This window comes from Thamnophis elegans, chromosome 13, assembly GCF_009769535.1.
Source record: "Thamnophis elegans isolate rThaEle1 chromosome 13, rThaEle1.pri, whole genome shotgun sequence".
Taxonomy (NCBI): Eukaryota; Metazoa; Chordata; class Lepidosauria; order Squamata; family Colubridae; genus Thamnophis; species Thamnophis elegans.
The window spans coordinates 35,432,214-35,448,435 of record NC_045553.1 but is presented as its reverse complement, the minus strand read 5'-3'; positions in this window follow the sequence as shown (position 1 = coordinate 35,448,435).

Genomic DNA, 16,222 nt, shown 5'->3' with positions numbered 1-16,222 from the left:
TTATGAAGGTATACCAGAGGCACAACTGGCTCGGGTTTCGATTCTTCTGTTGGATGCTGATATATCTTGGCACATTCTGCAAACCTGCGTTAGGAAGGAATCACAGGGTCATGAAAATATTTACAGATATTTAGGCCAAGGATACTACAAAGACTCCGTCCTCTAGAATTTCAGTTGTTTCTACTTCCAGATGCACCGGTCATTGTCCACAATAATGTTTCTGTTCTGTTTTACTCTACTCTTTTACTTTTACTCTACTCTTTTACTTTACTCTACTAAGAGCCAAGGTGGCGCAGTGGTTAAATGCAGCACTGCAGGCTACTGCTAGATCAGCAGTTCAGCGGTTCAAATCTCACCGGCTCAGGGTTGACTCAGCCTTCCATCCTTCCGAGGTGGGTAAAATGAGGACCCAGATTGTTGGGGGCAATATGCTGACTCTCTGTAAACCGCTTAGAGAGGGCTGAAAGCCCTATGAAGCGGTATATAAGTCTACTGCTATTGCTATTGCTATTGCTACTCTCTTTAAAACTGATCCCACAGCCAGGTACCAGCTTAGCTCCTTAGCATATTTTGTTTCCCAGGATGTCCCTTCTGCATCAGGCTTCTGATTCTCCTTCACTGTATAAGAGCACCTAATGAGAGTGAACAGGTGCAAAAATCCCACAATTTGGTGGTCTCCGCAGCTGATCTGGAAGGGTTAAAATTAATGCATGATGCTGTATTTTTCCTCAACCACAAGATGTCATCCTCTTCTCAAGGAAGGTATTCAAGTGGAGTAAACAATATGGAACTTTATGGTGGATGTAAGAGCAAACTTCAGTATCTTTAGTGAGTAGAGAAGACCAGACAGAATGTGGGTGGGAGTGAGGGTTAAGCACGTCATCAGTTTAGAGTTGTTGTGGTTTTCCAAGTCCAACCTCTCTTGAATTCTGTTGATCCTTATCTGGCACCAATTTAATGTTGAACTTTAGTTGTCCAGATTCTTGCGTATAGGTTTGAATAAATCTTCTATGCTGCAACCTTACAGAGTGTCCTGATCTTCCGCGCCCGAAGAGATATTCTTCTTCTTCGAATCCTCCTTTAATATCATGTTCTGCAGTGTAATGTCATCTACCCTGTGAGACATTGGGGTGGAGAAAGCTACCTTATTATGTCTTCGCAAGATTAATGATGGTGTTTGCACAACAGGATTAATCTAGCTACTGAGTTCATCTCTTTTCTGGGTTTCTACCAAACACCAAACCATAAATTTCAGGATGTCTGACTCCATACGTTTAATAAATGGGAAGGTGGATCCTTAAGTAGCCAAAACAGCAGCAATACACAGTAGAAAGGGATCAGAGAACTTGGAGGACTTCAAAGTTTGTAGGCAGAGCAATAGCAATAGCAATAGCAGTTAGACTTATATACCGCTTCATAGGGCTTTCAGCCCTCTCTAAGCGGTTTACAGAGTCAGCATATCGCCCCCACAGTCTGGGTCCTCAAGCAGTTGAACTAAAATGCACTAAAACGGGGATGGTAATTTTGTGGTTCACACACACATTTTGAATCCTGCCTTTCTGTTCCTTTAGCTCGGTCTTTATCCTTCCTCCACCGAATAAATGAAAATTTGCCCAGATGTTAATTGAAGTAAGCCCACCGCACACAATTTGTACACAGGCAACTGTGTTTGTTTTATTTTTTCGAATCGGTCGAGTTTCTGGTGACACTGCAACCTTTTGAAAGAAAAATGAGAAATGTTACTGCCAAACATTCAATTTCCTGCAGTAAACAAAGCTAGCTTTTTCTTTTCTTTTCTTCTCCTTTCCTTTCCTTTCCTTTTGAGATGCTGCAAAACAGACGTCAAGCAACAGCACTTCTTTTTTCAAAAAACCCTAGAGCCTAAAGCAACTGGGCTAGGAATGATGAGAATTGTAGTCCCAGGACATCAGATGAGATCGGTTCCACCACAAGACCGCGGAGGACAAAATCGTGCTCGATGAAAGCACGCATTTGACGTCATCACGGCGCGACGAAAACATCGCGCTGTGATCGAAAAATGTAAAAATAAAGCGAAAACCTTACCCTAACCCCCCCAAACCTAACCCTAACCCTAAACCTAACCCTTAACCTAACCCTAAATCTAACCCTAAACCTAACCGTTAATGTAACGCTAAACCTAACGCTAACCCTTAACCTAACGCTAAACGTAACCCTAACGCTCTAAACTAACCCTAACCCTTAACCTAACCCTAACCCTAACCCTAAACCTAACCCTTACCTTTATGTGAATCGGCTTGCTTTAATTTTAATTTTATTTCAATTTTTAATTTTTTTCGTCGCGCTGTGATGACGTCACATGCGCGCTTTCGTCGAGCGCGATTTTGTCCTCCGCGGTTTTGACGGGTCACGTATGAGATCATATTGTAAAACTCCATTTAGATTTCAATGTTGGACTCCGGTAATTTTCGCAGCAAAGCCACATGCGAGGTGAAGCAAAGGAACAGTAGTTGGACTAAGGATACACAGCTGACCCTCATGAGTTAATAAAAATTTTGAAACAGGTCTTCCCCGGCCTTTATTTCATTAGGACCTCTGCCTGCTCTTTATTCCCATTGGCAAGGTTCACACATTGTTCACTTTGCCTTTGAGGGTTGTGTGAACCCAACTGGTCTATTTATATGGTTTCATGTTTCAGGTTTCGTTTTATTTATATGCCGCCCTATTCCCAGTGGGACTCAGGGCAGCTCACAAACCCAAGAGGGGAAGGGAAACACAAGAACTACAAATACAAGCATTTAAAATAACCAACAGACACACAATCGAGAGGGGAAGGGAACTCATCAACCCCAGGCCTGCCGACACAGCCAGGTTTTAACGGCTTTTTGGAAGGCCTGGAGAGAGGTGAGGGTCCGAATCTCGGCGGGGAGTTCGTTCCAAAGGGCCAGCGCTGCCACAGAGAAGGCCCTCCCCCGGGTAGTAGCCAGATGGCATTGGCTGGTAGACGGAACCCGGAGGAGGCCAACCCTGTGTGATCTAATGGGTCTTTGGGAGGCAATTGGCAGCAGGCGGTCCCTCAAGTACCCAGGTCCAATACCATGAAGGGCTTTATAAGTGACGACTAGCACCTTGAAGCGTATCCGGAGACCAATCGGTAACCAGTGCAGCTCGCGGAGGATAGGTGTAACGTGGGTGTACCGAGGTGCACCCACAATCGCTCGCGCGGCTGCATATAATACACCAGTAGTGGGGTTCACACAACCCTCAAAGGCAAAATGAACAATAGCTCACAGCATTGAATACAGGGGAAGAACCAGTCAACCATCTGCTATTCAGAGGAAAACGTGGTTCAGTAAAGCAGGCTCAGATAGTTACACGTCTGAATGTAGCCTAAGAGTCTAATAGCTGACTCAAGTCACCCAGTGCAATTCGAAGAGACCTAATTGAACTCCCGGGCTCTTGTGCAGTTTAGAGATTCGACTCCTGCACCCATTGCAGCTCCTCTTTGCTTGTTCTCTGACTTCCAGCCAATGGATCTGCTCTTTATCTTGTCCTTTTTGACAGGCTGCCAAGTTGGATTTGCAAGAGAATCGAAGATTAAAAGCAAGCTGGAGCTCCATTTTCCCTTTTTACACACCACACCACACCACACCACACACAAACACACACACACACACACACGGGGGGGGGGGGAGAGAAGGAGAGGGAGAGAGGTGGGGGAGGCAGTCACACAGCCTCAGGCCAGAGCAAGTCTTTTCCTCCTGCACAGCTTGGAGGGAGGGAAGCGAGTGGTCCTTTGTGCAACGGACCACTGCCATTCACACCCAGAGAGCCTTCGGGGCTGTTGCTCCTACTTCGTGTGAGCTGCTCCTGTCTTCTACAGCAAAGGAGACCTGGATCGGGGCAGGCGGCCCCTCTGATCACTTTAGCGGATGTGCTTCTTTTAGCCCAGAACTCTTCCCGAGTCTGGAAGGGGCTAAGATCAGTCGCTATTGCCTTGATATCTTCTTATTCACATTCCAGCAGCTTGGCTGGAGAATCAGGAAAGAATTTTTTTTTTTGCCTGCCAATGTAAAAGCCGAACGTCTCCAGCCTTGGAAGGCATTCAGAGAAAGCAGCGTTTGTCTCTCATGTCTCCCCCCCATCCCATTTTGCATGCTCTCCTTTTCCTTTTTCTGTCCAGTTTAATAGAAATCAGGCTCAGATAGGTACACGTCTGAATGCAGCCTAAGAGTCTAATAGCTGACTCAAGTCACCCAGTGTAATTCGAAGAAACCTAATTGAACTCCCGGGCTCTTGTGCAGTTTAGAGATTCGACTCCTGCACCCAGAATAGAAAGGCTAGGAGAGACATGATAGCAGCAGTGGTCCAATATCTCAGGGGTTGCCACAAAGAAGAGGGAGTCAAACTATTCTCCAAGGCACCTGAGGGTAGAACAAGAAGCAATTGGTGGAAACTAATCAAGGAGAGAAGCAACTTAGAATTAGGGAGAAATTTCCTGACAGTGAGAACAATTAATCAGTGGAACAGCTTGCCTCCAGAAGTTGTGAATGCCCCAACACTGGAAGCCTTTAAGAAGATGTTGGATAGCCATTTGTCTGAAATGGTATAGGGTTACCTGCCTAGGTAGGTAGGATTAGAAGACCTCCAAGGTCCCTTCCAACTCTGCTATTGTATTGTATTGTATTGAACTGCAGCACTGGGACTCCAAACTTGGTTAAAACCTGCTTTAGGACCTTAAAAGTTGATTCAGAAACCATGGTTTACTGAACAATAGCAATAGCAATAGTTAGACTTATATACCGCTTCATAGGGCTTTCAGCCCTCTCTAAGCGGTTTACAGAGTCAGCATATTGCCCCCAACAACAATCCAGGTCATCATTTTACCCACCTCGGAAGGATGGAAGGCTGAGTCAACCTTGAACCTGGTGGGATTTGAACAGCCGAACTGCTGAACTGCAGTCAGCTGAAGTAGCCTGCAGTGTTGCATTTAACCACTGCACCACCTCGGTTCTTTAACAGTGTTTAATAAACAACTTGCTAAATCGAAGCAAACAGCCATGTAATGGCTTCACAGAATGACTATGGGCAGATAACACACTCAGAATATAGTGGGGGCTGCCAACCATTGGGATAGCTAAACAAGGCTTAGAGTCCCTTTGGTGGGGTGGTGAAGGCCTCAGCTAGAGGGACATGGTGGCTCAGTGGCTAAGACGCTGAGCTTGTCGATCAGAAAGGTCAGCAGTTCGGCGGTTCAAATCCCTAGCGCTGCATAAAGGATTGAGCTCCTGTTATTTGTCCCAGCTTCTGCCAACCTAGCAGTTCGAAAGCACGTAAAAAATGCAACCACCTTTGGTGGGAAGGTAACAGCATTCCGTGCGCCTTCAGCCACATGACCACGGAGACGTCTTTGGACAGCGCTGGCTCTTTGGCTTTGAAACGGAGATGAACATCACCCCCTAGAGTCAGGAATAACTAGCACATATGTGCAAAGGGAACATTTACCTTTTTAGAGTTCTAGTCCCACTTAGGCATGAAGCCAGCTGGGTGACTTTCAGGCAATCACTCTCTCAGAGGTCTAGAAAGGAAACAATGGCAAAAGGAGGAGGAGGAGGAGGAGGAGGAGGAGGAGGAGGAGGAGGAGGAGGAGGAGGAGGAGGAGGAGGAGGAGGAGGAAGAGGTGGTGGTGGTGGTGGAGGTGGTGGTGGTGGTGGAGGAGGAGGAGGTGGAGGAGGAAACAACTATAGTGATTTCCTTAACAACCATGGCAAAAAAATAAAGCATAATTTACTTAACCACCTTACTTAGCATGGAAATTCTACTCTCAGTTCTGGACATAAATCAAAGACTCCCTGTATGTGGATTCCAATCCCACCTTTCTTGGGACAATGGCAAATTGAGCTGTTGTTTTAATAGCAGGCAATAGAGGCCTTATTAGATAAGGACAGATAAGGGGATCTATCCTTAGAGCAGCCTTCTCTAACCCAAATACACATTGTATTTCACCTTCTATTGCCCAGTGATGTCCTCTGGTCTGTGGGGAGATTTTGTCCTGCATGTATGGAAGGCACCCAATTGAATAAGTTGCTTTATAGGATGCTCTTTATAGGATGCTCTCCCATAAACTATCCATCTGCTTTTAAAAAGGAATGACTGGCCAGCAAATCTAACAATGTGTTCATTATTAAAGACAAAATAATCAGCCTGGTTGAATCAGATGAACAAAATGTTCCATCGTGCTAGAGGCTAGGAGAAGCATTATGGGATTTTGGAAATTAACTCAGAGCACTTCTCCAAAGAATGGTCTGTTATTTTTTTTTTCCTTGTGGTTATTTTCATAGTTGAACTGAAAATGCCTTTGATCTTCCCTCTTGCTGGTTAATTTAACCTCCCTTTGAGCTGGATGAAGAAAGTTACTTCTCTGCTATTGTCACTGACAACATTCAACATCCAGGAGCAGAATATAGAATTGCTCCCTGCCCCCCATTACATATCGTACAACTGATGGAGGACAAACTAGTAGCTTTCCAGGATCTTCTGAACCACACAGAGAGCAGAAGATAGGTAGACACATTTCCAAGAGCAAAACATGCGCTTCAAATGAGTTGTTGTATCAGTCAAGCATTAAATAAGAACAGGACTCCTGTCTAGTTTTATTATGGAGCAAAAACAGCTGCAGGAAGTAGTAATTTAAGAAGCTGTGTTTGGAGTGGAAGTCACAAAGTTACATTTTCTTCCAGATAAAAGGGTAAACCCATCTTTTTAAGCATGCAGCGAAAGTAATATATATATATTCCCTTTGGCTTCCCAAATACATACATCTTATTTTAAGAAGTCTTGCAGTAAATATTTGACCCAAGAATCATTATCAATGATAATCTATTGATCACAATAAGCCTTCCCAGACATTGTGCCTTCCAGATGTGGCATCCAGACAACATGAATTAGGGAAGGATGCCATGTGTGTGGTTGTGGGTTGGTTGTTCATTGAGTACCAATGAATCAGCGTGTGGAGTAAGACTGATTTTGGAGTTGTGAAAAATCTACGAAACCCCGTTTTATTCTTAAACACAATTGCCAAATGGAGAAGTAGGCACCATCTCCTTTGCAAATAAAATTCTCCTAAAACTTGATGAAGATTTAAAGCATTCTTGCTATGGTCCAAACCCTTTTAAAAGCACTGCATTTTAAAATTTTACTTTGGGGGCTTGTATCTGGCTGCCAACAATAAAATGCAATTATGGCAGTCTATTTTTAATTTTAAGACATGTTTCCCATTTCTAACTTGTGGCAGCAATAAAATGTATATACTGTACAGTCTATGTGCCGTTTAATTTTGAGAGACGTTTTGCATTACAGATCCCAAAGTTCCAGAATTTCAGCTCTCCCTGTCTCTCTCATAACTGGTTACCACAATATATGAAGCAAATGTGTGTTGTATAGGAATTAGCTCGCTTTATGATCAAAAAGCTCTTGAGTCGTAGATCTTGATGACAGGGTATCACAAACCCTAGTCCTTTAGTCTGAAGAGCCGAGGTGGCGCAGTGCAGTACTGCAGGCCACTTCAGCTGACTGTTATCTGCAGTTCAGCGGTTCTAATCTCACCGGCTCAAGGTTGACTCAGCCTTCCATCCTTCCAAGGTGGGTGAAATGAGGACCCAGACTGTGGGGGCGATATGCTGACTCTGTAAACCACTTAGAGAGGGCTGAAAGCCCTATGAAGTGGTATAAGTCTAACTGCTCTTGCTCTTGCTATTTAGTCAAAGGGGCTTCTGTTTGAAAAATTGTTCAGTCCAAATGCCCTTGAAAGACAAAAAAAAGGCTAACGGGATAGCAGGTACATTAAGGTAGCATTTAACGAGGGCATGACATGTGCATTGCAATATCAGTGTGCAAATGTGGCAGTTAGGCAATTCATATCAGGTCCACAATAACCTCAAAATGCTTAGCAAAGGTACAATTCACACTTTCACTGGTCTTCCCTGCCATGATAATTGCATTTCTACTTAACCTACAACAATTGTTTCAACTTTTCCATCTGTAACACATGTCCGTAGCACCTGCCCTTCTAACAGATTAATGTTTTAGATTTCTATCTCACTTTTCCTCAAGGCCATATAGACATTTCTCCTGTTTTCCCCCAACCAGTGCTCTAGTCGAGGAGGGGGGGTTGAGTTGAGTGAGAGCCACAAATCATCCCATAAATTCCCACTCTGCTCCCATTTCTTCTTCCTCTTTGTGACGGTCCTTACTGCATATTTTCCACTTATAGAAAACAGTAGGAAAGTAACCACCCCCTGAGTTATGGCTTTAAGGAAGCAATGCAAGGAAATGTATCTGGGCTAAACTGCAGAGAGTAAGGAAGTGGGACTTGGGATTTCATTATGATCCCTCCCTCTCCTTCATATGTTGAGTACTGAATGAAAGTCCTTTGTTTAAAAAAATCTCAATGTCAAAGCACTTCTCTATTAGCAATAGCAGTTAGACTTATATACCGCTTCATAAGGCTTTCAGCCCTCTCTAAGCGGTTTACAGAGTCAGCATATTGCCCCCAACAACAATCCGGGTCCTCATTTTACCCACCTCGGAAGGATGGAAGGCTGAGTCAACCCTGAGCTGGTGAGATTTGAACAGCCGAACTGCAGAACTGCAGTCAGCTGAAGTAGCCTGCAGTGCTGCATTTAACCACTGCACCACTGTGGCTCTATTGTTGCTGAGAAAACTAGAGTGCTTCTCAACCGTGACAATTTTAAAATGTGTGGGCTTCAATTCCCAGAATCCCCCAGCCAGAAGCCAGGGGAATTCTGGGAACTGAAGCCCACACCTCTTAAAGTTGTCAAAGTTGAGAAGTACTACACTAGGAACTAGATTCGATTCAATTTTATAGACCATTCTGCAACAGTTCCTGGCTGTGTTTTATTATGCTTCTTCACTACCCATCCAGAAATTTAGAGGTCATAGCTCTTGGAAATGCCACAGAGTTTATTGGGTTTCTGTGTGGCTTCTTAGCTGAGCTCCTAAAGCATGGTTTACAAACCACAGTAGCTGAATTTGCACATCATCCTAAACCACCAACAGACAAACTACATTTCGACTTTGCACTGTGTGAGTCCAGAGTGTCAACTATTGCTGTGCATAGGTAATGTCTAGATCAACTTATTTTCCTCCTCAGATAGTGCAACAATCTGATACTTGTGCAAAGGATAGTAACCTGATCCAATGCTATCAATTCTCATCAGAGTGAAAGAGAGTTTAACTATCTCAGGATAGAAGATCAGTTGCTGTCCTGAAGTCGATGAATACAGATTGCAGAATTCCTCATCATGGACCTTCTTGACTAGGCTCTTGGGAGTTGAAGAGGCCAACCTTCGAACTATATGTTCTACTTGTAGGCATGTAACACCAAAAGATTGATAATACGTTTTGTGATTGCAAATCAAGAAGGAAAGGAACAAGTTGGCACAGATACATTGAGTCAGATGGAATGTTTTTCTCTTCCTCCACCCATCATTTGTCCTTTGTAAGCACCAGATGGGGGTGCAGCCAGCAAAGATCAACTGTAAATCAAGGAAGGACACATGTGGGAGCAGGAGAAGGAGCAAGGTGAAAAGCTGTGCCCCCCAAACTTCTAATACTTTGCAAAGTGCTTCAGAAACCCAGCTCATCTCATTTGTGGTCTGGGATGCTGGATTCAATGCCCTCTAATCTGTGCATTATTTCAGTATCTGCATGGCTTCTTTTCTCTCAGTTCTTCATTCCTGTATGTTTGTTTGCTTGGTTTTTCAAATCCTTTGAACTAAGAATAATAATCTATTCGGAGAATTGGAGGGAGGGAGGGAAGCAAGCAAGTTTTGAATTCTAGGAACTCTACCTAGAAGGAAAGGATTTGTTTTTATTTCCCTTTTATGCTTCCCATTCCAGAAAAATGTTGGAAAGAAATTGCCTAAAGCGACTTTTGACTCAGTCTGGTCACACTTGGAAAAGAGAACAGCTACACAGAGAAATGCTGGCAAACATAACACCAATTTTGAAAATAGGCTGGATTTGGCTCAGAGCTATGAAATACACATACACAGAGACACCATTTCCCCAAAGCATCCTATGGGAGACACAGCTCGGCAATGGCTGGAAAGGTAGCTGCCTCTTCCCTCCCAAGTACATGACCCAGAGCGGAACATGTGCAGCCCACTTAATGCTTCCCAGTGTGCACTTATTCATAAACACAAAGAGACACATCATGAGAATAAACAGGCCACTTTCTCGGGTAGCTCAGATAAAGGGGTTGTTTATCAGAATTCCAGAATGCAGAATCCTCGTCATGTTCCCCCTCCTAATTTGTATAAAAGTTCTCTTATAATTTGTTTTTTTTCCTCCAAAGGGTAGAAAAATGTTGATCACTACAGAGAGCAGCACCTTAATGAAATGTATGCACAGACACACACACAGACCCTTGCTGGACTACTCAGAACTCCATGTCAGGGTGGATCTCCTGGGAGAACTAAACACTAACCCAATTATCCTCCGATGAGTGGCTGCTGGTGCTGATCAGGAGCTGAAACAGAAGGGTTAAGTTTTTTCCATGGAGAACGAGCGATCTGCATGTACAGTTACTGGTTGATATGAATGTTCATCTGAATAGAAATCTAGAATAAGATTATTTAGTGTGTCTGTGTGTTCTGTGAGAGTCCTAATTTCTAACGTTCTAAAGAGATCTGGATGATTCCCAGCCTGATGACGTTCAGGAAGCTATTAAAGACTTTATTTTCCCAGGCGCTAGAGCAGGACAAAGGTTGAGTTCCAGTTGGATAGGCTTTTTTTTGGCTTTATGTCACTTCTAGGACTGCTCGGGATTCTTCTTTTTGTATTCTTTTTTCTTTCTTTCAATGTAAGCCACCCAGAGTTATTGAGAGTTGTGTGGCCTATAAACTGTGTATTTATATAAATATTGGTTTATGAGTTTTGTTTAGCAGAAAGGCCTGAAAATGCAGCACAGCTGGATTTGGCCATTATGAGAAAACAGAAGACGAATTTGAGCTGAAGAAGCTTCTTGGATGAGAAGTGCAACATCTTCAAGGAAAAAATAAAATCCAGCTGCCTTTTGAAAAAGCCCTTTTGGGAGAAGACAAATTAGTTTTTATAAGAGGCAAAAGAAACAATATGAATTATTCTCCAAAGTGAAAAGCTATTAGCCTTTCAAAATAAACTCTTGCATTTCAAACTTTACAACTTGGCAGAATGGCCTATTGTCCAGTTTTCCATGATTATTCATGGAATGAATGAATGGACTAATGAAGCCAGCAGTTTCCAGGGTCCTGTAAATCCATTCAGGCTTAGTAACATTTTAGGATAGCATTGAGGAAGACATTTGTTTATTTCCCTGAATTCTGGCTGTGTTGAAGCAACCTTCCCTGACTTCTTGACTTCCATATGGTTATGATGATAGCTGTCATTCTTTTCAGCATCACTAATTAAATGTGATAGATGTTACGTCCAACACATCTGGAAGGCTGGGTTAAGGCAAATCTTGCAAAGTGGATAACAATTCTGAAAAAAATCAATAAGGAAAAGTTACTTCAGACAATCCAAGAGGAAGGCAATTTTATGGTGCTGGAGGGTTGCCATGGAAGGAGCAATGATCTGAAGCAGGTGGGATTCTCATTCACATGAGTGATGTTAAGATTTGAGGGTTGTGGTTAAGGTTGGATTGCCCATTCCAGATTTACAAATTGATGAAAAACCAGCTTCTTCTTGGGATATCTGAAGGTCCAGCATTGAACAGAAAATTGAGCATCATCTAATCCAAATATGAATGGTGTATGACTCTAAGGGCAAAAGATTCTTAAAACGTTTGAGTTTTCCATTGGAAAAGATTGGGATTGCTCGAGAATCTTCTCTATATTTGGGTCTCAGTTCCCTGAGTAAATCATTTGCTTCATCTTTTTTGATTTTCACCTCTGGATTCCTCCTGTTTCATAATCTGTTTACATAATGTGTTGACGAAAGAGTTATGTTGTTCTTGGAAGCTTTGCCTGCACTCCTTCATAAAAAACACAATAATCCCCATTTGATTCTTTATTAGGCCTCCTTATGCAGAACACAAGTTTTGGATGGCCTCTGCATTCCTGATCACAAACTGAGCTTTGCAAACAAAAGGGGCACACCAGTGTGATGTGCTTTCAACTCCTGGGAAATCTGGGTAGCTTCCAAGAGAGACCCATTGTCAATTATTGATCTGGTCCCCCTTTCTTGTGTAGGAAGTTATCACCCAGCCCTCTCCCAGAAAAATGAAATATCCTAGGAAACATTGAAAAGGCAGAATATTTATCTGCATGTGGAAAGAAAGAAACATGTTTTAAAAGACAGAATAGCTTCCTGTAGCTTCCTGCCCATCCCCACTTTGTCAATGGGCCATCAAGAAAGCCAAGCTAGTCCCTTTACAAAGACTTCTCCACTTCAGCCCCAGGGGGATGGGATTAAAGCATGATAATATTGGCCCCAACTGACCAAATGGCAACTGAGAACTCAACCAAACCTGGATTCAAAACACAGCCTAGAGAGTTGCCCCTGCATGGGAGTCTGACAACCAATCAGAATACATTTCTTACACAGGAACAGGAAACAGAGAGGTGGGACTGAACAGGTTATAAAAAGCCTAGCAAGCCCCCCCCCCCCCTCAGCCCTTCTCTTCTTCTCCACCAACATTGAAGCATGAGATCACTTTTTCTGTTCAGGGCTCAAGCCATGTGGTCCTGTCCACCAATAAACCATCTTTCCAAGCAGCCTCCATGTCTCCAGTGTCTTTTTTCCCCACTTGGAGCTGAACCCAGAAGGACATTTTTTTTCATCAGTTGTTTCTTATTACTCCCTATAGTGCCAGAAAGAGGAATTTAGGTGTAAGTGCCCACATTGTCCCTGTCTATTGCTCTAGAGCAGAGTAGGAAATTAAAGGGGTGGAAAGATTTAGCCTGCCAAATGTCCCGCAGACATAAAAGTTACTCCCATCTCCACCCACAAAATACCTGACCTTGAGTCTCTTAAGTTCATGCCAACCTTCATTCTATAATATCACGTGTGACACTGCTTTTTATAACGTTTAAACTATCCACTTAATATCCATAAGACCATTCACATCCTAAGACAGACTTCCAATGAGCAGATTAATCTACTAAGATACTACCAAATGGCACAGTGATATTTCCAAAGCCACTTTGAACAACTGGAATAATATAATAAAAACCTCATGTTGTTTTGTAATTTCCAAGCAACTTTGGCAGGTTCTGAGCATTAACATTCCCATCAATGCCTCTTATCAAGCCAAATCAGTTATTTTCCAAAGCTTACACAATACTGCAGCACAATAGCTCATAAGGCTCCTCAAATCTCTTAGGTTCAGCTCCAATATCTCCAACTCTCGGCTTACGGCTCTTCTATCCTTTACAACTAATATTTATCTCTCATAAGGGGTTTTGTGTGCATTATTCTCCCAAATCTCAGACAGTTTCTACTGTTGTACCCAAAAATGACATCCTGATGAAGACAAAAGATATGCCCCCCCCCCCCCCGCTTTATGCACTGGATAAAATGGGAAGTTATAGCAGTCAGCCAGCACAAGGTGGTGCTATTTCCTTCTAAAGCCCATAAAAAGGGCTCTAACCACCGCCCACCTCTCTCTACCTACAATACCTACGTTTTCCATCCACCCCAAGTATATTCAAGTGAAGAAAAATGGAACAAAACATCTATGAAGCTCAATGTGTGAATTGCACTGGTGGAAATGTAAAACTATGGCTTGCTGCAAATCATGATATTTTGAGAACCATTTGATACCAGAAATCTGCTTAATAGGGGGTGGGGAATGGGGCGTTAGTTCTGATGTGATGGAAGAGATGAAAACCTTTGCACAAGAAACCTGACTACTGATCCTCTTTGAATTGTCTGTATGCAGGCAAGCTTAATACCTTACAAACTGCTGTCAATTTCTGAAAATGTGGGTCCCAGTCAGTGGTGGGATTCAGCCAGTTCGCACCTATTCGGGAGAACCAGTTCTTAACTTTCTAAGCAGTTCAGAGAACCGGTTGTTGGAAGAAATCTCCTTTTGTTTTTTTCCCCACTTTACAGGGCTAATCCTGTAAAGAAGGCAGGAAGGAAACATTCTGGTGTTGTTTCTAGCCTAATCTTTATTGTCCTGCTTACAGAAACTGCCTCTCCAGTTAACCCTTGTTACATTGTAACAGCTAAGGCGAAGCGCCCATCAACCTGAGTGATGTTGAGTTGGCCACGCCCACCCGGTCACATGACCACTGATCCCCACCTACCCAGCTGGTCATCAGGGCAGAGAACCGGTTGTTAAATTATTTGAATCCCACCACTGGTCCCAGTTGTCATAGTGGTATAGAAAACATCAGAAACATATAGAATGGACGACTTCTTTGGGCTGTCCCTTACAGGAACAGATGTTCAGTTTTGTATTTTGCTTCAGGGTCTCCCAAGGAAAAGAAGGCTGGAGTCTGATCAGATCTGATCAGAGCAAGATTTCCTTTCTGCATAATTCCTCTGTGCTCTTGATGTGCATGTTCAAGCAACACACCAGGGGCTGGATTTGCACAGCTTGCAAATATGTGTGTTGCAGGAATCCAGGTGTTTAGATTAATGCGTGGGTTGTATTTTCATAGGCATAAGTTAGATGTGTGCATCACATTCAGTCCTTATTCCTTTTAATTGGCGATATATCAGAAAGTAGACTGAGATCTACAGCTTCTCTTCCACAGCCAATGTCCAAGCCTTGATCAGCTGAGTCCTGCAGACACTCCCAAAAAATACAAGATAAAATAGCAAGACCCCATAAGTAGAATGGGCATGGCATAGCATAGCATAGCATAGCATAGCATAGCATAGCATAGCATAGCATAGCATAGCAAAACTGGAAGGGACTATTGGAAGAAATGTCCTTCTGGGTTCGTCTCCAAGTGGGGAAAAAGACACTGGAGACATGGAGGCTGCTTGGAAATGTGGGAAGTTATCATCCAGCCCTCTCCCAGAAAAATGAAATATCCTAGGAAATATTGAAAAGGCAGAATATTTCTCTGGATGTGAAAAGAAGCATGTTTTAAAAGACAGAATAGTTGCCTGTAGCTTTCTGCCCATCCCCAGTTAATGGGCCATTAAGATGGCCAGGCTAGCCCACTTTACATAATAAAGACTTCACCAGCAGCTACAGAAAGGCATGATAATATACTCAACTGACCACAAGGCATCTGAGAACTCATCAGAGCCTAGAGAAGTAGCCCCCTCCATAGCACCATGGGAGTCTGACAACCAATCAGAATACATTTCTTACACAGGAACAGGAAACAGAGAGGTGGGACTAAACAGGGTATAAAAAGCCTAGCAAGCCCCTTCCTCAGTCCTTCTCTCTTCTTCTCCATCAACATTGAAACATGTGATCACCTTTTCTGTTCAGGGCTCAAGCCATGTGGCCCTGTCCAACAATAAACCATCTTTCCAAGCAGCCTCCATGTCTCCAGTGTCGTCTTCCCCACTTGGAGCTGAACTCAGAAGGACATTTCTTTCAACAGAAAGATGGTTTTAATGGTGGACACGACTACATGGCTTGAGTCCTGAACAGAAAAGGTGATCACATGCTTCAATGTTGGTGGAGAAGAGAAGGGAAGGGAAGCAAAGAAGAGAAGCTGAGTCCCTGGTTTTATGCCCTCTCTGGCCTTTGATCTTGATCTTCTATTCTGATTGGTTGTCAGACTCCCATGGGCCCATGCAGGGGCAACTCTCTAGGCTGCGTTTCGAATCCAGGTTTGGTTGAGTTCTCAGATGCCATGTGGCGAGTTGGGTAAAGGGCCAATATTATCATGCCTTAATCCCATCACTCTGGAGCTGAAGGGGAGAACTCTTTATTATGTAAAGTGGACTAGCTCAGGCTTCAATGGCTCATTGACAAAAAGGGGGATGGGCAGGAAGCTGCAGGCAGCTATTCTGTCTTTTAAAACATGTTTCTTTTCATATCCAGAGAAATATTCTGCCTTTTCAATATTTCCTAGGATATTTCATTTTTCTGGGAGAGGGCTGGGTGATAACTTCCTACAGGACTTTGGGGGTCTTCTAGTCCAACCCCCTGCTCAGGTAGGAAACCCTAAGTCATTTCAAGTAAGAATGTGTGGGCTGCCTTCCCCTCCTTACTTGTATTCAATTCCATGTAGCAAAAAGTTGCTCTGGAATCACCAACATTTTG